Raw genomic sequence first — 23,434 nt, forward strand, 5'->3', positions numbered from 1 at the left:
CATTGAGTGTGTATGAAGGTAGATTACTCAGGTTGAGTTGAATCCTGTATTTTTGTATTACTCTCTGGGGCTTTCTTGGCAATGTCACAGCATTTTGTCATGGCCATATTAACAGCACGTCAGTGGTCTGAACCCAGTCATGTTGGAGCACTGTGCTAGATGGTACTAGGCAAAGCTGTGAAATAACCAATATTCATTCTAAAAATGGTAGTCATCAGTGTTTTCACTTTCTAGCCATCTCTTCCAGGCCTTTAGAGTACTCATCCCCCTTCTATCTTCCTTCTTCCCTGCCAAAAATGGTCACTTATACCACAATGATGGTTTCTCCAATTATATATCCTCTATTCCTGAAGTATCTGTAGTCATAGGATTCAATTCAAATTCTCTTTAAATCAATTTTGGTGAATAATATTATTTTGAGCAAGTGGGCTTGTGAGCCCCTGGAAATGATGTTAAGTGTAAGGTCACCCTCAGTGATTGAATTTTGAGGGCCAGTATTTTCAGGATTTGAACAAAGTGGAAAATTAAGTGATATTTGCAGCTTCTTAACCTTGGAAGGAGGTCCTGGAATGATATAAATACTGCCTTCTAGGGGACTCAGCTGTGGAACATTGTATGCCTTAATATTGTTATAATTTATTTTTTCTCCTCTCTCTCACAAAAATGAGATGAATGAACTGAACATCCCATAATTTTTCATTATGAAAGAACTTTTCGTACTTCATCTTAATGTCTAGCGTGTTTCATTTAAGAACAGCTTAAATGAGCCCCATTTCAAAATAAGCTGTCCTATAATACCATTAGTTCCCAGCTAGTCACTTCTGTGAAGTCACAGAACTGTGTACAATCTCTCTTTTGATTCTAAAACCTTGGGAGAAAATAATTGAAGTATAGACACTTGAGAGTCTCAATTTTATTGCTTTGCAAAGAAATTTCAATTTAGGGTTTATCTAGGTTACAGTCCCCAAATATTTCTCAAGGAGGATAAATCAAATTTGTTGGAAAGTTCCTAGTCATATATCATTCAGTCCTATTACCTGAACTGCCTTGTTTGACATCGTCAGTTGCAACACTCTCTCGGCTGTGATTAGAACTCAACCTTGGTTTGGGTGACAACCCACTCTTCTTGCTTGTTTCTCTCTTTCTCGCTTTTAACTCCCAGATTCAACACAGTTCTTTGAAATGATTTATGTTTCATCCTAAGTCATTAGTGTGTGCTTCCAAGTGGCCAGTCTTTCCTCCTTTGTTGGTTAATGTTTATAGGAAACCTCTTGGAGTAATGACTCACTGTGATACTTCATCACTTGCCTGCCTCCGGTATCAGTGATGAGCTTACATTTGAGACTTTACCCTTCTCTGTGTCTTTAAAACATATTCTGCTGTCTCAGTGGTGAATATGATTCTATGCCTGATCTATGGATAAACACAAACCATTCTGTATGTAGTAGGAAAGATAGATGTGTGCCACTCTCCTCTGTTTTTCTGCAAGAAATGTTCTTTTATCTGCAGACTAAGAAACCATATACAAAACTCCTCTAGGTTGCTTCACAGATGCTTATTCATCATTAGAGTATTAGAAATCAAATGAAAGGGTAATATATAACTACTTTTACAAACTAGTTCTCCTTTTAAAAGAACTAGCTCACTCAAGTACTTCTATTTTTTAATGCTACTTTCCTTACTCAGTAAGAGTCAAGATACTATGAGACTCTGCCAAATTTGAATTCTGCTTGTTACCGAAACCCTGAGCTCTTATAGATGATGTTAGAGAGCACCGTTTCCAAATTCCTTCAGGCAAAGCCTCACAATCATGAAAGAGGGGAGAGGAATGCTTTGGTGGTTATTTGTACAGGTGATAATTTGTACAGAACTAGACTTCAGAGTCTTGGAACTGAAGGGAGTAACAAAGGAAGGTTTCTTCAATCTCTCTTCTTTTAGGGAAAGAAGGATGTCATCCTGACTAAAGTCATAAAGCAGCTGGCAACCTGAGTAACTGAATGATTTAACCAAGGCTCACTTTAATGGTCTGCGATCCACACCTGCCCTCCAATCCCCATGATTTTTTTTTTTTTTTCATTAGTGTATCCCAAGCACCTTAAAATAATGCCTGGTACTTAGAAGGCCCTATCTGCTCATTTACTGATTGGATGAATCGATGAGCAGAGCTAAGGGAAAAAGGAGTTCAAAGTAGCAGTTGCCTTCCTCTTAAGACAGTGTTTTTTCCACCACCTAATAATACCTTATCTCTTTTGTTTGTGTGTTTTGAGAGGCAGCATAGTAGAATGGTCAAGTACAGATGGTTTGGAAAAGAACTGCCTGTGTTCAAACTTCTGCTGTGTAATCTTCAACAAAGTACTTACCTCTCAATTTTCCTGTGTTAGAGATAATTATAGAACAATGTCTCTTAGGATTGCTGTGAGGATTACCTGGGTTAACTTGTGAAAAGTACTTAAAATGATACCTAGTATATTGTTGGCACTCAATCTGTGTTAGCTGCTATATTGGGAATGGGCAGTCAGTGGCATGTGGTGTAACCCTGGAGGCAAATCTGGAACTTGACAAGCTCCTCTGAAACAAAGTGGCATCATGGGGCTTCAGCATGGGGTGCTGAAGACTTGCACCATGAAGCTCTCCTCACATGCCACATTGAGTCCCAGATTCCTGCAACCCCAGAAATTTAAGAGAAACTTTGCCGAAAGTTTGAAACCAGTGTGAATACATTCATATGGTAAGTAACAGAGCCTCTGAAAAGGAGACAATGAGATACCCAAGAAATTCTATGGGCTTTAGTGCCACCCAAATGGAATGTCTTTATTGGCTCAGCTGCTCATTAGCTGCCTGTCCTGGCAAACTATTCAAATCCTTGGAAGCTTAGTTTTCTCACTCATAAATTTAATTTAAAAAATACTTCTTGTATAAAATATGAAATGATAGGTACATGTAAAGTGCTAAGTGTATCATAGAGATGTAATAAATGATAAGCCCTTAAAATAATGATCATAGCCATAAAAATCCAAGGGATTGGAAAAAAGCAATGCACATTACTGTGTAAAGATATCATTATTTCATTTGCTTGCTTCTTCAGAAAGTAACAAGGTGATTTCTGGGTAATCAGTGCCATGCAAGTATTTTGTCTCGGGAGCCTTTGTTCTTGAAATTTTTATCCATGAACTCTGTTAAAATTATACCATGACTCTAGAGTCATCTCTGATTCCAAAGCCTCCTTCTAACTAGGATGCTTGCAGGAGACTTTGGTGTTTTTCTTCAGTAGAAGAAGAAAGAAAGAACAAGAAAAGGAGGGAAAGGAGGGAGCAAGGGAGGGAAGGAAGGAGGGGGGAGGAAGGAAGGAGGAAAGGAGGGAAGGAAAGAAGGAAGGGGAGGGGAAGGGAGGGGAGGAAGGAAAGAAGGGAGGGAGGGGAAGGGAAGAAGGAAGGAGGGAGGGGAGGAAGGAAGGAAGAAAAGGAGGGAGGGGAAGGGAAGGAAAAGAAAAAAAGGAGTATAGCGATAACTAGGCATAATGGACATCAAGGCCAATTTTGTCACCCATTTCCACTCCCTATTTTTCCCTTTCTTTTGGGGCTTATTGATAATGAGGTTTTTCATCTGACTTTTGTGAGTGAAATATGGCTGTTATCAATCCATACTACCTTGTAAGATGACTGGCCAGTTTAGTCTGCAATAACAAACAACTGCAGAATCTTAGAGCTTAAATCAACAACAAAAGGTTGTTTCTTGTTCGTGCTATGATTCCACTATTGATTAGATAGGAGCTCTATGCTGTTTCATGCTTATTCAGCCAATTGAACCTCCACCGTTTGAAATGTTGCTAGTGGCCATCATGGGTGAGGGAAGATAGCAAATTACGATCTGGCTTTTAACACATATCTTGGTCTAAAAGTCTATGTGGCCCTGACATTTGTCACTTTGAGACAGGAGGTAGCCTGGAAGAAGAATGTGTCAAATATTTGGTGACCAGAAAGGTGAGTAGTCATTATTTGGGATTCCCATCTATTCTGGTTCTCCTCTTCCATATACATGGTAGGATTGCACTTTGATGCCCATTTGAATTAGCTATTGGCCAATGAAGTGTGAGTAAGGATGAAGTGCCACTTCTATGTTGAAGCTTCAAAATCTAGTGTGCAAGTTGGAATATTCTTTCCTCCTGTCCAAGTGACCCATATGTTTATGGCTCTGTCAGTCTGGGTTTTTGAGTGAAGACAAAGTGGAGCAGATTGCTCCCACCAACCTAAGATGGATGCGTACTATGAGCAAGAAATAATAGATTTGTATTATGTCATTGAGATTTGAATGTTCTTTGGTCTGTAACATAATCCTAGCTTATTCTAACCAATTCTGATAGGGAACATATTAGGATAAATTTCCAAAAGTTAAAAAAAAAAAGTTTTCTTTTGTTTATCTAGATTTATATATCCTCAAAGTTAATGAGCCCAGAGGCAATTTTTCACTATCATAGGGAGAAAACATTTATGTAGGCTCCTTTGATTGGTTCACTTGATTAGTGGTGGGGTGCTGGCGTTAGTGAGAGGTCATATTTGGAAACAAGGAGCAGTCTATATTAATTATAGCTGCAGGATGTGGTTGGGCTATCAACTTCTTTTCTGCTAGACAGAAAACATAATTTAGGGATCCATCACAAATACATTTCTCCTAATGACAGGATATCGGAGAGCACATGATTTTCAGACACACTGGCTTTCCTTTTTACTTTTTCTTTAATTTAAATGAGTTTATTATATACTTACATATTTTAAAGGGCAGATTCTTAATTTATTAGCTTTTATTTTATAGAAATCAATGAAGAAAGGAGGGTATTATTGGCAAGTGCGAGAACAGTAGGTTTGTATTCCAAGTAGATGGTTTGTGGACCTCAAAGATTTCACATTCTCCATCAGTCCTGAAAATTAGACAGAGTTATGAAATCAAGTACAGATCCTACTACTGATTCATTATGTGACCTTGGGCAAGGCACTTAATCACTTTAGATCTTAGTTTCCTCATTTTAAAAATGAGGATAATAATACTGGCATAAGTCATAGGGATGTTGTGTGGATAAACTAATTAATGATTGTAAAATGCTTTGAAAGTGCAAAGCTTTGTATAATTGTTAGGTGCTGTTATTAAGAAGTATTATTAGTGTGTTGTGTTTCATTTTTATTAGGGCTTCTCTCTGCTTTGATGTCAGCCTCCACGTGGACTGTGGGGTTGAGATAAGTTTACAGATGTGCTGCTCAAGTGCGTTTTTTGCCTGGAGAAAATACTCGGTAGCTAGGGTAATCATCATTATGAAGAGGATCTCTTCAAGATAAAAAAGATAGGAAATGATCTCCTTTTTAAAAAATGGAAATTGCTCTAACTTTAAAAGTATCAATCAATTCTTTAAAACCTCATACAGCCCTATGTTTCAGGAAAGTCTAACATCATGCAAAATTTGAAACTTCAGGAATTTTCTGCTCAGCATAACATGGGAAATGTTGTTGCTAAGATAACTTTAAATCAGCTGAACCAGCTCTTTCTAATTTTCCCACAGTGTTTGCTTCAAGGATGAAAACAAGTGAGGTATCCTCTAGAGGAGAGAAATTCTGATCTGTGGCTGTGTTTTGCATTTACAAAAAGTTGAAACCCCAACCCAAATTAATTTTTATTTGTTTTGTCGATTCTCTGTTGGGAAATGTGTTTCTAGGTACATAAAAACAAGCTATTTTTTTGAAGGTCAAGTATACACCATGTTTATACATCACTACCTGGTGCAGCTAAGCAATATTGACTTTGATGCATAAAGACCACAGTCAGGCCTTGGGAGGATTTCTCATTAGTTGTGTGAGTTTTAACAAAATAATTTAACATTTGCTTCAGTTTCCATATATAGGAATGTGTGTAAAATAATTCCTGCTTACCTAATAGACTCTGGAAGAGCTCAAAGAAGGTAAAATCTTTGGAAAATATTTTATAAATACAATGAGACAATTAAATTGTATTACATTATTTTATTTAACGTTTTCATCATTTTTAATGTATTCCTGAGTTAACAAGCCTCTAAATATATTTCCACTGGATAATAAAGATATTAGAAACTCAAATAATTTTCTCGAAATAATCTACATACATGCCTTTAGTTTTATACCCCATGACGTGAAGAGAAAGAAGTCCATATGCACTTTCTGAGGAGTCTGTTAAGTAGGTCGAGGGGTGTCTGAGATGTGAGTGGGCAGCTTTGGTCATTTGCTTTTCTATGATTGCACACCTTTTAAAAAAATGCTGTGCGCAGTCATATACGTGTACAGCATTACGTTTTAAAATCACCAGGACCTGGGAACATAGGATAGATTTGTTTGCTATACAAATGAATAAAACTTGTACCAAAGAAATCTAATGTTTAAGTCCAAGACACAAAAGAATTTTTAGAGTTTGAGCTTATTGTACTATCACAGGGAATAAAAACTTCCAGAAAATTCTGAGAGGCCAGAAGTTTTCAGAGTCTAGCTTTCTAGGATCCGAGGACTAAAGTACTTAGGTCTACCCTTGAGGCACCATTATTTTCTACCAAACATTTCACTTCTTGTGATCGCCTAAGTCTTTGCAAGAAGAACAAATCTCACAATCCATTTATTTACTCTCCTAAAAATGTTGACCACATGAAATGACAACAAATATACCAGAGTTGTTTATCCCCTCAGAGGTGCCAGAGAAGAGGTAATGGCAGAGTTTGTAAGGTTTGCCTCCTAATTTTTGTCTTACTGGGATATTTTCTATGGTAGATGCCCTGGTGGGCACCCAGATCCGTCTTTCAGAACCGAGGCACTATTTCCTCACCTACTGGAAGTGTTGTCTGCTGATGACTCACAGCTAAGTCCCTCTACTGGACTTGACTGCTGGTGAAGGAAGCTGCCCTCTCCAAGGTAATGCCTGCCTCCCAGGGGCTAGCTCACATCCAGTGACTCAACAACATAGATAGTACAAAGCCACAACCCCTTGTCTTGATGGGGAAAATTCCCAAAGACTGTCTTAATGCTAAAGCTCTCTGTAAGTTTGGCTGAGACCTGTGTTACAACTGAATCACAGTTTTTTTTTTTTTTTTTTTTTTTTTTTTTTTTTTCTCAATCAACCTCGAACCCATCAAGATAATATCTATGGTCAATTTCCAACATAACGTGACCAAGAATATACTGGGTCAGCTATGGGAAGGAAGCTCAAAGAGCCATATGTTCTCCAGGAATTGGGACATATATGTTGGACTGGATCCAGAGGGTGCTGGTTCAAAGTGGTTGGAACAGAAAGTTGAATAAGGGAGAATTTATGAACATAGGATGACTTGCTCATGATACAGAATTTAACACCCTGGCAAGAGCTTTGGGAGATGGTGTTAACATATTGCTAAAATGATTATTGAAAGCTTGGTAAAAATGATGACCAATACTATAAGAAATAGAAATGCCAGAATTTTGCTGTAGCAGACAGTGGATGAACTAATCAAAAGGCTCAGAGAAGTTGTCTTGGTATACAGAGGGCTGAAAAACTAACAGATGGTCATATTCTAGAGGACCTGGAGCCAGACAGATAATAAAAATATTAGTGAGAGGAGCATTATCATCCCTGAAAAGCCAGTGGTAGCCATCCTCTGTTGTCCAAGGTTCACTGAAAAGATGCTGTTACAGAACTGGACTCTCTGATAGCAAAGGAAATGGTGATGAGCATAAGTCTGACCCCGGCAAAAAACAGATAAATTCTAGTGAATGAAAGAAGGCTATCACAAACTCAACCAGGCTTCAAGTACATGGTTGGCAGCCATTGATCTGGCAAATCCATTTCTTCTCATCTTATCAGGGAGGAGGAACAGAAGCCATTTACATTCACTTGAATTAGGTAACAATACCAACTTACAGTCTTGTCCTAGGGCCATGTTTTCTGTCTTGGACTCTTAAGGAACCTGGACTGTCTGAACATTCTACTGAATCTCACATTGGTCTGTTATTTGATGACATAATGTTTATCAGACTTATCTACAGTAAGTAAGTGGCAAGTCTTGGTAAGGCATGTATGATTCAGAAGACAGGAGATAGACCTTATGGAGTTGCAGGGGCCTTCTCCATCAGCTTTAGGTGTCTGAGGCATGCTGGGACAGCCTCTCCAAAGTAAAGGAGAAACTGTTGCAATTAAACAGTGAGATGCATTAAGAAGGAAACACAACATCTGGCAGGCCTCCTTGGGTTCTGGAGGGAGCATATTTCATACTTTGTAATACTGTTCCAATCTTTTACTAAGGGACATTTTAATGCTGTCAACTTTGATGGAGTTTAGAATAGAAAAGAGCTGGACAGCAAGTTCATGGCACAGTTAAATCAGCTCTGCCACTAAAGTCATATAATCTGGCATCTCTGTTGCAAACCCCAGTGCAAAAATGACAAGACAGAACCACGGGGTTAGGAGCAAAGGTATACCCTCTGAAGCTAATAATTATGTACCTTTGGAAAAATAACTTTAGTGTGTGCTACTGGGTGTTGGTAGTATTAAGCATCAAAATGAAAGTGCTACATCTGGGATTGAGCACAGCAAAGGCCAGAAGGCAGAAGCAAACTGCATGAGCAGGTGGCCCCTTTCCACATGTGAGGGGCAACAGTGGAAACTGCACTTCTTCCTCTGCTCACACCAATAGCTGCATCCAAGGTGGGGGATCTTATCCTAGTTGATAAAGGAGGAAAAAGGATGAGCTTGGTTCATGAATTTATCAACTTATTAGATGAATGCCAGCCAGAAATGTACTGCTGCAGCACTACTACCTCATTCAAAGGTGCCTCTGAATTAGAGCAATGAGAGGAAATCCTCCCAAAGGTCAGAGCTTTGCACATTGCACCTTTTGTGTGGTCCAAGTTAAGAATATACACAAATTCATGGTTAATGGTGAATCGCTTGGCCAGCTGGTGAGGGACCTAGGAGAGATTAAAAGATTAGGCTGGGTGTGGTGGCTCATGCCTGTAATCCCAGCATTTTGGGAGGCTGAGGTGGGTGGATCACCTGAGGTGAGGAGTTCGAGACCAGCCTGACCAACATGAAACCCTGTCTCTACTAAAAAGACAATAATTAGCTGGGCATGGTGGCAGGCACCTGTAATCCCAGCTACTCGAGAGGCTGAGGCAGGAGAATCACTTGAACTCAGGAGGTAGAGGTTGCAGTGAGTTGAGATCGTGCCATTGCACTCTAGCCTGGGTGACAAGAGCAAAACTCAGTCTCAAAAAAAAAAAAAAAAAAAGAGAGAGAGAGAAAGAAAGATTAGGAATGAGGGGGTATGGGAAGTAGTATATAGATGAACCTATTGAGTAGTCATGAAGCGTGAAGATCTTTGTAGTATGTATCTGTTAATGCCTGTCAGAGGGCAATCACCACAGAAGAAGCTCTAAAAATAAAATAGAGAAGATGACCGTGGTCATTGGCCACTATAATGCTGACACAATGATTACATGAATGGAGTAGACATGGTGAAAAAGAGTCCATGAATGGACCATATGACATGTATTCCCACTCACCAATATTGACCTGGCCACTGCCGTTGCTGAATGCCTAATCTGACAGCAGCAGAGACCAACATTGAGCCTCCAATATGGCACCATCTCTTTGTGAGAGGAGCCAGCTAGTTGTCAATGAATATCATCAGCCTCCAGGCATGACTTTGCCTTCCCTAGCTTCTGAAGCTCAGCTAGCATCACTATTTGAGGGCTTTAGAGTTTCTGGTTATTTATTTATTTATTCATTTATTCATTTATTTATTTATTTATATTGTTGTTGTTGTTGTTGTTGTTGTTGTTGTTGTTTTCCAGACGGAGCCTCACTCTATTGCCCAGGCTGGAGTGCAATGGTGTAATCTCGGCTCATTGCAACCTCCACCTCCCGGGTTCAAGCCATTCTCCTGCCTCAGCCCCCTGAGTAGCTGGGATTACAGGCATGTCCCACCATGCCTGGCTAATTTTTTTGGTATTTTTGGTAGAGACGGCATTTACCGTGTTGATTAGGCTGGTCTCGAACTCATGACCTCATGATCCGCCCACTTCAGACTCCCAAAGTGCTGGGATTATAGGCATGAGCCCAGCCAAGTTTCTGTTCTATCAGCATAGTATATACATTACATTGCTTTAGATCAAGGGGCACACTTTACATCTAGCGTAGTTGTGGGAGTGGGCACATTACATTGGATGCTGTCACATATCATACTTCCTAGAAGCTGTCAGCCTGAGAAACTCGTGGCATGGCCTTTTGAAGATGAGGTAGTAGTTTGGCATGGCACCTGCAAGGAACCACCTTGAGGATGATACCTGTGGGGTTGGGGTATCATCTTTCAGATATAGTATATAGCCTAAACTTATAATTATTTTACAGTGCTGTATTCCCAGTACTACAATCAATAGGTCCAGGAACCAAGAGAAAAGGAACAGGAGTGTCCCTGCTTACTATCTCTCCTAGTCACCCATTTAGGGACATTTTTTGCTTTCCATTTTTAGATATTTAGGCTATGTTTACCTAGAATTCCTGGTTCTAACACAAGGAATGCTGCCACAAGAAGGCGTGGTAAGAGTTCCATCAAACTTGAAGTTGCAGTTGCTCCCTTCTTACTTCAGGTTCCTCATGCCCAGAGACCAGTAGGCAAGGAAAACAATAATCCATACTGGCAGGGGTAACGTAACCTCAGGAGGAAGTATGGCCATTGTCGCCCAATGGGAGAAAGGAAAAAATACATTTGGCACCCAGTTGATCCACTTGGGTCTCACTTAGTACTCCCCTTTTCAAACAGACGAGTGTGGACAGCTGTGACCTAAGACAGGTGTGGTGATTAGGGACTCAGTCCCCCACTAGATGAGGGTCTGTGTTATTCACCAGCAAAATACCTGGAGTGGCAGTGATGCTAGCCAAAGACCAGAAGAATTGGCAAGGGATAGTAGAGGATGGAGACAATGAATATCAGTTGTGACCTTGAGACCACCTGCATTGGGAGCTATAGTTTGTCCCACTAACTTTCCTCTTGTAAATTTCTACAGGAAAAGAGATAATCTAGAATCCTCGAAGACCTGCTCCCAGAGAGTGAGAATTTACTAACTTATTATATGAACTAAGTGGATCTGAGTGACCTGAAGGGTGAACTAAAATGGGTGCTGCGTGTACCACGTAGATATCCCCTTCAGAAATGAGACATTCAAACCCTCAGTTGCTAGTAGTGCTGCCTGATGATGATTCAGAACTAATTCTCTCAATGGGAATTGGCCTCTGCTGAAAGTAGCTGTCTCACCAAGGCCGTGGTTCCTCCCTGACAGTAACCTGCATCTTATGACTGGGCGACGTAGGAGCACAGAAGCCCAGCCCTACTGCCTTGATGAGAGCCCATTGTGAAGGGTCATCTCAGGTTCAGAGGTCCCATTCGGATCAACTGAGGTCTGTGTTGTAAGTGCCTTGTAGTTCACCTTCTCCTTCAGTTCAGTCCCGTTTCTCTCACTACCTTACAGGCATTGTTCCTGGGGATACTCCTCAATAAACTTCCTGCATAACAAATCTCTGCCTCAGAGCCTGTTTGGAGGGGAGGAAAACTTAGAACTTTGTCCCCAGTATCAAAATACAATTTAATTTAAAAACATTTCAGTAACGTTAATATGTTTTCTGAATTAGTGCACCCAAAAACATTTCCAAGCACCCCCTTTGTGTGTCTTGATTCTTACAATCTATGTCCTTTATTCATTCTATTTATTGAACAATTAAAGAGTGCTTCACATATCTGAGGCACTGTGCCAGGCATTCTGGATTCAATGGCAACAAATGCAAAACTCCTGACCTTAAGGATCTGATGGACAAAAGGGAAAAGCAGCTAAATCAATAGACAATTAAAATACACTATAATTAATAGAACATAATGTGGGGATGCAGACATGGGATAACTAATTTAGCTTGTTGAGCAGAGCAACACAGAGAAGAATGTGTAAGGTTTCCCAAAAGCACTATCTGATCTGAACCTTTAAGATAAGTAGAAAATATGTAGATAAAGAATGAAATATGTTCAAAGAGTGGGAAACAGTGTGAGGTAGAAAAAGAACAGGTTTAGAGAAAAGAAAACACTTCTTTAGGATCGGACCAAGGGGTGTGGCAGATATTAGTGTGGGGTGCAGAGAACTGTTGGCATCCGTGGAGTAACTTCAGGCAGGGGAGTGATATAGTCAGCTTTTCATTTTGGATTTATTACTCTAGTCTAGTGGATGTAGAGAGAATGGGTTAGAGAGGAGACCAGTTAGGAGTTCCTTACAGCAATCTAGCTAAGAAATGATGGCTGGAAATCATGTAGTGGCAGAGGACATGAAGAAAATAAAATAATGGAATCCTGAGATTTGAAGGAATTTGAATTAATAAATGTGGATGATGGACTGGATTTGGAAATGTAGAGTGGTTGAAGACACCTTGTTTGGATTAGGAGGTAGAAATACCATTCTCTGAAATATGCAGGTGAGGGTGAAGATAATGGTGGTAAGTGTGTTTGTACGTAGGAAGAGTGTTGCAGAAAGGCTGAGATATGACTTTTAATTTTCTATTTCTAGTTCAGACATTTTGAGATGTCCTAAGACAATTGGCTATGTGGATAGGGAGATCTGGTTTAGGGACCATATCATACAGACAGTAGAAGCCATGGAGATCTCATTCCAGGAGCAGATATACAGTGGGAAGAGAATGAAGCTGAAGACAATTCCAGCTCCAAAGATAGTGACAAAAAGTGTTCATGTTCACCATCCTCTGTAGGAATCTGGAATTAGAGGATACTATTTAGTGTGGTCTCTTACCCAAGATAAATAATCTAAGTTTCCATAATCTTTCCTCATTGTTCTAATTGTGAATTTCTTTGGAACTTTGGTGATGTTTTCTATGTTCCCAGTTAGTTCTGAGGACCAGAATTAGACACATTATATTTATTATTATCTTTGACAAAAGTAGCGCCAAAAAAGCCTTCCTAAGATGCCATATGCATCACGGCTATAGGAAAATAGGCATACCACTTGTCACTTCTCTCAAACAGGTGCTCCCAAAGACAAGTCCTGCATGTCCTAGAGGACTTGTGTGTGTGTGTGTGTGTGTGTGTGTGTGTGTGTGTGTTTATTTTTATGTGCTGTTTTTGAACCAATGTAACATGATAGAATGTGTATTAGGATGTAATTGGTTCCAGGTCAGTTAAGTAAGAAATGCATTTAATTCTTTCTCACCCCTTGAAGAATATTTCTACTTCTCCATTAAATAAATCAGATTTTAAACAAAAATGGAAAAATCCCTCAAATGTAATTCAAAATACAACACATAATCTCTTGATTTGTAAGAATTAGCTATTGTACTTCTTTTTTTGAAAATAACCCTTTAAACATTAAAATCAACAGATGACGGCTTTAGTAATCTGAGGCAATTTCATGAGTTGCAATATTTACTTATTTGGGAGGATGTTAAATGCTTTTAAAAATTCTTTGTACCTGAAGTTAATAATAAATGTGTAGAGTATTTCAGTTGCATGTAATGATTGTGAAGCTGTAGGAAAGGTGGCTTTCCCAAGTCCTGAGTGACTGATTTCATCTTTTCTTCCCTGACTCCTTCTCTCCAAGTTTTCTAATGGTATAACATCTGCACAGATGCAAGGAAGGACCACACTACAAAATGTACTGTCAATGAGCTTTGGAGACTGGGTGTTCTCTCTCTAGCCAAGCCCTTTTTCTTTCTATCATACATAACCCCAGTCTCTTTTATTTCCTGGTCAATCTTAATTTTCTAATTTTCAACTCAAAAATACTGAGATTTATCTCCATTTCTCTGTCTTAAAGAGAAATATACACAGAACTATCAGAGCATTAGCTAACTCATATCCTATTATGTGCTAAGTTCTATCTATCTATCTATCTATCTATCTATCTATCTATCTATCCATCCCCTTTTAAGATTCATGACAACCCCATGAATTGGTACTATTATTATCTTCTCTTGATAGATAACAAAACAGAGGCAAGGGAAAGCTAAGGAACTTGTCTAAGATTTCCTGGCTGTAAAGTGGCAGGACCAGGCTTAGCGTCTCCACAGTTTGGCTTTTGAGCCAACCCTCTTAACCACCCTGTTACCCTGCCTTTCAACAGTGTGAGCTTGTAAAACAACAGGAGCAATTTGATGTGCTGCAGAATGCAATTGGGGATTTGGGTAAGAATGGAGAAAAGCAAGAGAAATTCTTCATAGGCAGCCAAGAATAAAAGAGCCTAAGAACATCTACACCAATTTCTGTAATTTACACTGTAAGAGAAGTAGGAAAAGCATTTTGTTTTTCTGCTTAAACTTGTTGCACAGTAGAGGAAGATAATTTTAACTAAACTTGTTTGAGGCTTTAAGAAGTAGGCCTCAGAGACTCAAAAATCAAAGTGAAGTAAAATTAGCAATTGTTTTCTAAAATTCATGTAACTCTTAGCAATGATTTAGGCTTTCCAAACAACATAAATTATATATGCAGATTACTTCTAATTATAATGCCTTTCCTTCTAGATTATTGAACTCTTACACAATAGGATTTTAATTGATTCTCACCAGCCTGCATGCCTAGTGTTTGATTAAAAATATGCCCATTGTCAAGAAAATAAATTCGTTCAGGCATTTATAAGCATTTGTAGAAGACAGGTGAACAAAATTTAAATTAAAAAATATAGTTATCTACATTTGAAAGAGTTACTTATTATTTAATCCCTTTTGAAATATGCTTAGAATATCCTTTCAAGGAGATAATCTGTAGATCTTTAGTTGAATCTAACCCTTTTAAACACTTTTTCCCTGATGTATAGATTTTTTGTTTTGTTTTTTTTTTTTTTTTTACATTTTGCCACTTAACAAGAATGTAATTCACTTACAGAATTATTTTTGTGTGTCTGTAACAGCTGTGATTTGTCCACCTTACTAAGCAGTTTGGAATTATCAGTACATTTCTATTTGTCTTATTTTTTAAATTTTTACTATTTTTTAAAAGAATATATGGGATCGTTAAATGAAATTTACAAGAGTTCATTGCTTTGGTCCGAGTTCCAGCACTAGGCCCAACAGACCAGACAAAACCAGAATGGAATCGCTGTGCCACATAATCAAACTGAACTTTGAAACAAGCCAGTTTTTCAAAAGACAGGAGATTTACAGCAACCAATCAGAAGGGGCCCAGTTTACCTGAGCTGGCATGATAAGGAAGTCCTCTCTGTTTTAATTCTATAAGGAAAGTAACTTTGAAACAACCAATTCTCTTTCGTTCACTGTTTCTGCTTTTTCTTATCCCTTTTCTGCTTATAAAGCCATACTCCTGCTCAGTTCATTAAAACCCTCATTCTCTTTTCTGGAATGAGATGTTGCCCGACTTTAGAACTCAATAAAAGCCTATTAGATCTTTAAATTTAAGAAAAACAGGGCCAGGTGCGGTGATTCACGCCTGTAATCCCAGCACTTTGGGAGGCCGAGGTGGGCGGATCACGAGGTCGGGAGATCCAGACTATCCTGGCTAACACGGTGAAACCCCGTTTCTACTAAAAATACAAACAAAAAAATTAGCCGGGCGTGATGGCAGGCGCCCGTAGTCTCAGCTACTCAGGAGGCTGAGGCAGGAGAATGGCGTGAACCTGGGAGCGGAGGTTGCAGTGAGCCGAGATCGCGCCACTGCACTCCAGCCTGGGGGACAGAGCGAGACACCATCTCAAAAAAAAAAAATATATATATCTTTAAATTTGTTGTAATTTTGTCTTTTGACAGCATCTTTTTGAAGTTGCATGCCATTGACAATCTTTGCTGTGTTGTTGTAACTTCAGCAGATATGCTACTGCAATGAGCATGCCAGTTGGAGTCTTAGACAATGGCCATCTGAATAAGCAAAAATTTCAGTTGTTTTAAAAAATAAGTGTGGTATTCATTTTGTATTTTATTAGAATAATATTTGAATTTTCAAACTAGCTATTCCCTGAGATTCAGAGGTCTTTTGCCTGCTTTATTTTGTTTTATTTTTTATTTTTTTAAGGTGAAGTAATTTGGCTATAAGGAATATTGATTATATTAGTCTAAGGAGACTTAGGAGAGAAAGTAAGCTTACTGTAGTGTAAATGATGATGCTTCTCTTTCCATTGAGGGTGGACATTCTAAATATGACTGCATAAGGAATAATTCTGGCAAAAATCCGTTCTTCATTTTCTTTTAAGATATTTAGAATTTAATTTAAATATTATATGTCAAGGTTAAAAGTTAGAAACACATAATGAAATAGGAACTTACAATATGAAAACCTGTTTTCTTTATGGAACTCTTTGGTTATATGATTGGATAGGTAAAAACAAATTTGTAAAATATGGTAGATACGGGAAATTGTCAATATATTTGTAATTCATGTAGCAAACATAATATTTAAGAAGTATGTTATTCTATTTTCTTAAGTACATAATGATAAGGGTTCTTTTCTCCACCGAGCCCCTTTCCTACATTTGTGGTTTTTATTTTTGCTGTTTTTATATTATTATTGATAGTATCTCAATACCAACCTGCTATTGTTAATTTGTGATATTCCTTATTTAGTCTGGAAAGTGGAAGGTAGTAGGTAGTTAAAAGTTTTTGGTGTCTGATACAGAGATGCTTCTTTAAAAGTATAGTAAACAAAATTAAATAATTTGAGATGTTTTTGAAACATGGCTTCTGTAACTCCGAAGAACTTTACGACAAAAAATGATCTCTTTTGATAATATTTTAAAGTAAAATACAAGAAATTCTTCGAATTAAAAAAATTATCTTGATTATCACCATTTATGCATATATTGAAAGTTCTCATTTAAGTGATAGAAATTATTTGAAATAGTGTTAGTTTCCTGTGGCTGCTGTAACAAACTACCACAAATCTGGTGATCCGAAACAACTGAAATTTTTTCTCTCACTGTTCTGGAGGCCAGAAGTCTGAAATCAATGTCACTGTGTGGAAGTCCAGAAGTGGGGCTAGCTCTGCTGTATTCCTGGAGAGGCCCTGGAGAGGAACCTTTCTCTTTCTTCTTCCCGCTCCTAGTGGCCACTCACCTTCCTTGGCCTGTGGCTGCATCACTCCAGTCTCTCTGCCTCTGTGGTCATGTTGCCCTCCCCTTATTTGTCTGGGTTGAATTTCCCCATGTGTCTTTTTTAAAAACATTTTTGATTCATTTTAAGCCCATCTGGATAATCTAGGATAATTTCCCCATCTCAGAATTCTTAATCTCATTTGCTAAGACCCTTTTTCCATAGACGGTAACATTTACAGGTTACAGGGGTATCTTTGAGGGCCATCATTCAGCTTACTCTGGTAATCTTTATTCACATTTAATCTTCTTCAGAGGAAATTGAAGCCAATGAGAAAAACAATTTCACTAAACTACTCTGATTTGGTGATAAGTATAAAATCCCTCTCTCTCCGACTAGTGTTGCATGTAAAGTTACCTGCTATATATTGCCACCTGGATGGGCTGCCTTCACATAAACTAAATTCAAATAAACTTAAAAAACCAAATTCATCATCTTTTTTACTGAGGTAGCAACTCCTCTTGGCTCCAAATTCTCCTTGTAGAGTCACCATCATCCCAGTTATCAAGGCTTCCCTTGGCAGCCATCTCTGACTCTCGCTTCCTTCTCTCCCACATCCTGTCCTCAAACAACCTCCCTCTTGAGTTTTCACATACTTAAAACATCACCAGACACGTAAGCCCATTGAAACCACCTCAGGCCCTTTTAATTTAAGGACTGGGGTATTATTGTAGCCTCCTAACCGGCCTCCTCGTGTTAGTATTCCCCTATGGTATTCTCTCTTATAGCCACCAGGTTAATAGTCCTAAAACACTACCTTGGCCATCTAATTTTCCTGCATAGACACATTGTTTGACTCCTTATTTCATCTGAGGTTAAATATAAACTCAGCCTGGCCTTGATTTATTTTGTAGCCTTATTTCTGATGCCGTCCTCACCTGACCCTTTGGGTCCACGTACATTGCTCTGTTTACAGCCCCCTGGGTGTGCCATTTCCCACAACCCCCCACACCCCCACTTCTGACATGCCTTTTCCCACTTTGCCTTTCAAAAGTCTCACCTTTCAAGATCCATCTGAGATGTGGCCTGAAGTAGGACATTTCCCTCTCGCATTTCTGAGTAACGTCTGCCACGTTACCAGCTTGAGTTACTCTTGTCCATGAGCTTGTCATCCCTTTGGAGGATGGACACTGAATGAGCAAAGATGATGCCTTGTCCGTTGTTAAATTTCTTCACAGTGTTTTGCCAGAGTAAGAATTTAATAAGTATTTCTCAAGTGAATTTTGTAAAGGCTACCACTGGAAGTAATTTGCTGTTGTCACATTGATTTGTATATTCCTCCTCCTTTCCATGTGCTTCTCTGATCACATATTGTTCATAAACCTTGTGACTATTTTTCATGCCTAACATTTGGTCACAATTTTGGCTCTTTCCTTCTTACGCCCCCTGCCCAACTGGAGTTTATTTTCCTATATGGTCCTGTCAGCAGAACTGTTCAGAGAATTTGGGCAAATCAGGACTTCTGAGAGAGTTTTACATGAATTGCCTGGAAGTCTGTAAATGTTGTGGGACATAGGATGATAGGAAAGACCTCTGGTTTTCAATACTGAAGGCTTTTTAAGATATCCAAAATAGGCATAGCATGTTTGAAAGTAAAAGCCCCGGACCTGCTCTCTCTCTTTCGTCTGAAATTATGTGTTTGCCAGAGTGTAATAGCTCTAGACAGGAAGTTATGCCCTCAGGGCATAATTCTTACAAGGAAAAGAATAAAAAGTTTAGACTCAGGTCACACCCTGAATCTCAATCCCTTCATGTCTGGGTGATCTGCAGGGAGAACTTTTGTTCTAGTCTTCCTTGCCAGGGAGAACTCTGGGGTTAGCATTTTAGCCCACAGTTCCCTGATGACTATTTGTTGAGTGCAGAGTGTAATGAGGATATGGAGGTGAAGGTGGTGTGTGGGCTGTGTCTTCAAGGAGTGGTGTCCCTATAGTTCTCAGAAAGAAACTCCAGGAAAATCCTAAAGAGGGTGTTTAAAATTGCAGATATCATAGTTGTACAATCAGTGTTGAGTTATTTCCGTTTTCCTCATGATCAGAGGCCCCTGGATAGGTACTCCAGCATTGTCCTAGTATTACTATCCTGTGGCAGTTGTTGTTATTTCAATTATTGCTTGACTTTTCCCAGTGCTTTCACTCAATTTGTCATGGTTTGGGTCAGAGGTTCCTTCATTATACCCACTCGCAAAGGTGACAGAGCCAGATTTTTACCTAGAAAAGTCACTAAAATGCTCCATTTTCCAACTTTCTGAAAAGCAGCAATACTGATCACACTCATAAGAAAATAAAGCTCATTGATATTGAATTTTCTCTACCCAAAAAGAATATCCCATCACAATAGTGTTCATAAATGAGAGGCCCTTCTTTGCAATACAAAGGTTAAAAAATGCAACAGAAAATTGTATATTGTGCTGGCAATTAATTTTTATTTATTGATAGATTATAACGGTTACTTTCTGCCTGATGTATTTGTCATTTACAAAGACACATTATTTCCGTCTTTCAGTCAATTCTTTATTTTAATCAATACTGTATTCATGTATGTAACTCTCTTATATCGTACTCGAGTTATGTTGAAGTTTTGAACAACTATTAGACAAATAATGAATGTTACATGTTGGGTACAAGCATCCTTTGAAAAATCAAGAAGATGAAAGCAAAGCCAAGAGTATACGATTCATTCCAATGTAATACTGGGATAAAAATGTGAGGATGAGATGTCAAATGGTAATAAATGCTGAATTTTCCCAATTATATGAGACAAATTTGACAGAATACAAAATTTTAAGAACATGTTTATAAACTAAATTAGTCTAATGTTCAATACGAAAAGTGGAATTTGATTTATGTTTTGCTTTACAGCATTAATTAATTTTTAAATACCACACAATTTATTTTCAAGGTTTATTTATCTTCATGTTTACTTGATGTAATTCTATTGCTTATTATATTGCACAGAGCTTGTCATCTATAAGAATAAGAGTTCTATGAAAATGGATCATTTTAATGTGATAATGAGTGGAATAGGAGTTTAGCTTCATTTCATTTTCATGATAGAATTTGTTTCAGAAGTTCCTATCCCCATATCAATGTCACTCCCAAATATTTCTGGCCTAATAGGAACTTCTGAAACAAGTTCTATCATGAAAATGAAATGAAGTTAAATTCCTATTCCACTCTCTGACCCCCACCCTCAGTCCTTCTCTGTCTTCCTCCTGGCCTCTTGCCTCCCTGCCCTTCTCCCTTCTTCCCTCTCTTCTTTCTTTTACTGGAGGACAGCATTTAAGCTTACACTCCTGATTGAGGACCGTCCCTTTCTTAGGGACTCCAGAAGAAACACCTGCAATATTGAGACATGAAAGACAAGTGTGATCCTGGAAAGCTAAATGGGCGCCTCTAGAAGGTGAAATGTTGCACAGGGATTTTGCTTTGATTCATCACCAGGTTGACTAGCTGCCCACGCTTCCTACCATCCGTGTGATCTGCACCTGTGCTCAAAAGCCTTCTTTATATTCTGTGAGAATAAAAGAGGATGGCCACAAAATACTCTAATATCTTCTCAGTGTACTGTGCTTCGTATCTATAACAACATTTTGAGCACCTACTAATGTAAGGGACTGTGCCCTTGTGTCCAAGATAGAAAAAATAAAATAGCTCCTGCTGTATTTGGGGAAGAAGGTCAAAATCAGGGTAAGGGAACCCAGAGGAAGCAAAAACTGATACTGATGGAGTCTGAATTGTGGAAAGGTAAAACACATATGAAGACTGGAATTCAAATAAGAAAGTCTCCCAAAAGCTGAAATGCAGAATAATGATAGTAGATAAAAAGAACAGAATCTCTGACCTGAGAAGGTTTTTCATACTCTACAAACAAGTTGGGATTTGTTAATCGAATACACCTGCTGAAAAATGAGACTGGAGGGAGCTGGTAGGAGAAAGGAATGGCCTGAGAGAATAGGTGGGAGAAGAATAGAGATTCAGAAAGATTCCATCAAACACTTTTGCAGCTGCCTTTCTATACTGGTTTGAAGTTTGCCTTGATTTGCATGTCTCTAAGAGTTGACTCTACTGGTATATGTGTCTCAAGCTTTACGAAGAAGAAAAAATCCACTCTAATGATGGATGTTAGTTGCCACTTAAAGATGCTCTTCAGGTACTAGTTGGTGTTCCAGTTAACCATTAAAGATATATAATCCCCGTACAAGTTGGCCATCATACCAGGTAATTGATTTTTTATCATTAAACTGCCTAATTAGTAGTTTTGTTGAGATGAATGCTGGGTAAAATATTAAAGTGAATGCTAAATGAAAAATACATCTCAGGCTTGTAAGCTCTCACCTTGCATAGTATCTCTGTGTTCCCTGACACCCTGAAGCCTAATCGTGCCTTCTGTATAGTTTTACATGCGTAGACTCTCTTCTTCATTATGATTTGCCAATTCCCTGTTGCTCATATCGTACTACAGCAATAACCTTTGTCATTTTTGAATTGGTGTCCAGGTGGTTGCTGTCACATTACATCCATTTTTAAATGTTGCTCAAACCCACTGAGGTGACGTGTGGTTTTCCAACAGTGTGATTTTTTTTTTTCCCCCAAATTTTGTCTCTTCGGTGGAAGAAAAATTTGCTGTCTTCTTTGACAGCTGGACAAGGAGAGATTGCAATCTCATTTCCCTCTCAGTATTCTCTGGCAACATCATGAATAAGAAACATTTTAGATAGTTGACTTCCAAAAAATGTTTCCTGTCAAGCTTCTGTCAGGATTTTGGAAGTCGGGGAACAACTTTTTTTCCAGTTGTGATTTTCTATAATTTCATTTCTGAAGTTTGAATTATGATTTTTTTCTTTCTGATTTTTTTTCTGTAATAAAAGGCAAAATGGGAAGAAAAAGTAGCTCAATTCCTCTTTGTGTTGATGTAGAGGGTGGTACATCATTAGAAATCTATAATGGGATTTTTTAAACTGGTAGTTTAATTATTGTTATATTTTAAGTTGAATTATCTCTATCATGAGCCACCGTCTAAATAACCTTTCAGTTATCATTTTATGGTATCAGATGATTTTAAAATGTGATTACATTTCATACTTACAAAAGATACTGGGAGATACATTAGACATTTCAGAATTTCTCTCAGTTATGACTATGAGAATGAAAAGAATGCATTTTAAACAGTCCTGGGATTTTTTTTTTTTTCCTGCTGCTATCTAGTCTACTTCAAGTTATAATTTTCAGTTGTTCTTGCTGGTAACTCCAATTTAGGCCACTCTAGAGATAGGCCTCGACAGGATTATTTATATAGAGAGCTCAGCTTAGTCATTGAGAGCATGGACTCAGAAGATGGACCAGCCCTAAGCCTGATTCTTCCAGGATTCATGTGACCTTGAACAAATTTCTTACCCTCTCATTTGCTCAGTTTCCTCATCTATATAATGAGGATAATAAAAATCATATTTACTCCATCAGGTTGTTGTAAGAATTAAATGAGTGAGGCTGGGTGAGGTGGCTCACTCCTGTAATCCCAGCACTTTTTGAGGCCGTGGCAGGTGGATCAGGAGGTCAGGAGATCGAGACCATCCTGGCTAACATGGTGAAATCCCATCTTTACTAAAAATACAAAAAATTAGCTGGGGGTGGTGGCACATGCCTGTAGTCCCAGTTACTCGGGAGGCCGAGGCAGGAGAATCACTTGAACCCAAGAGGCGGAGGTTGCAGTGAGCCAAGATCACACCACAGCACTCCAGCCTGGGCAACAGAGCAAGACTCTGTCTCAAAAAAAGAATTAAATGAGTGAATATATGTTAATTTCTAAGGTTAGCAGCACATAGTAGGCATTGTGATGGTAAAAGAATATATACATAACTAACTTATATCCAGCCTCACATTTTGGTACAGGGAAACTGGATATCTTGTTCAACAGTGGTATTCATAGTTTAATCTTGGTAGCAACAGAGTGCCCTGGGGTTCCTGACTGAGGTAGAAGAATTTATAAGTGTAAGCTGTTTCCATTTTAGTATAGTCTAAGGTAACCCTCTCCTTTCTTGTTTTCCTGTTATGAGTAAGCTTAATTTTATTTAATACATAGAGTTTTTATCTTTTAAAGAAGTTAGCACATAATTAAGATCTAGGCACCTTCTTCAACTCTCCCCGTTCACTCATTCCATTTTTAATTTCATGTGCTCCAATCAACTTTGATATGTTCTGAAATGTTTATTATTATTTATCCAACTCTCCTAGAAGGTTCTGGTAGAGTTAATTCCTGTGGCTGGGGAAATTTATTTATTTATTTATTTATTTATTTATTTATTTATTTATTTTTATTA

The 23,434-nt window shown here is 38.4% G+C and overlaps 2 long non-coding RNA genes across 2 annotated transcripts in view; both read left to right on the top strand.

Annotated features, from left to right (window-relative positions):
• LOC108513546 (uncharacterized) overlaps window positions 1-23,434 on the top strand; it is a 333,457-nt gene that overhangs the window by 248,679 nt on the left and 61,344 nt on the right. The gene's annotated exons all lie outside the window — the stretch shown is intronic.
• LOC108513547 (uncharacterized) lies at window positions 5,674-12,855 on the top strand. Its single transcript, XR_001880930.1, has 4 exons — window positions 5,674-5,838; window positions 6,777-6,917; window positions 11,043-11,085; window positions 12,587-12,855. It is a non-coding gene; the product is annotated as an uncharacterized LOC108513547 (long non-coding RNA).

Source organism: Rhinopithecus bieti, unplaced genomic scaffold, assembly GCF_001698545.2.
Source record: "Rhinopithecus bieti isolate Rb0 unplaced genomic scaffold, ASM169854v2 scaffold_32982, whole genome shotgun sequence".
NCBI lineage: Eukaryota > Metazoa > Chordata > Mammalia > Primates > Cercopithecidae > Rhinopithecus > Rhinopithecus bieti.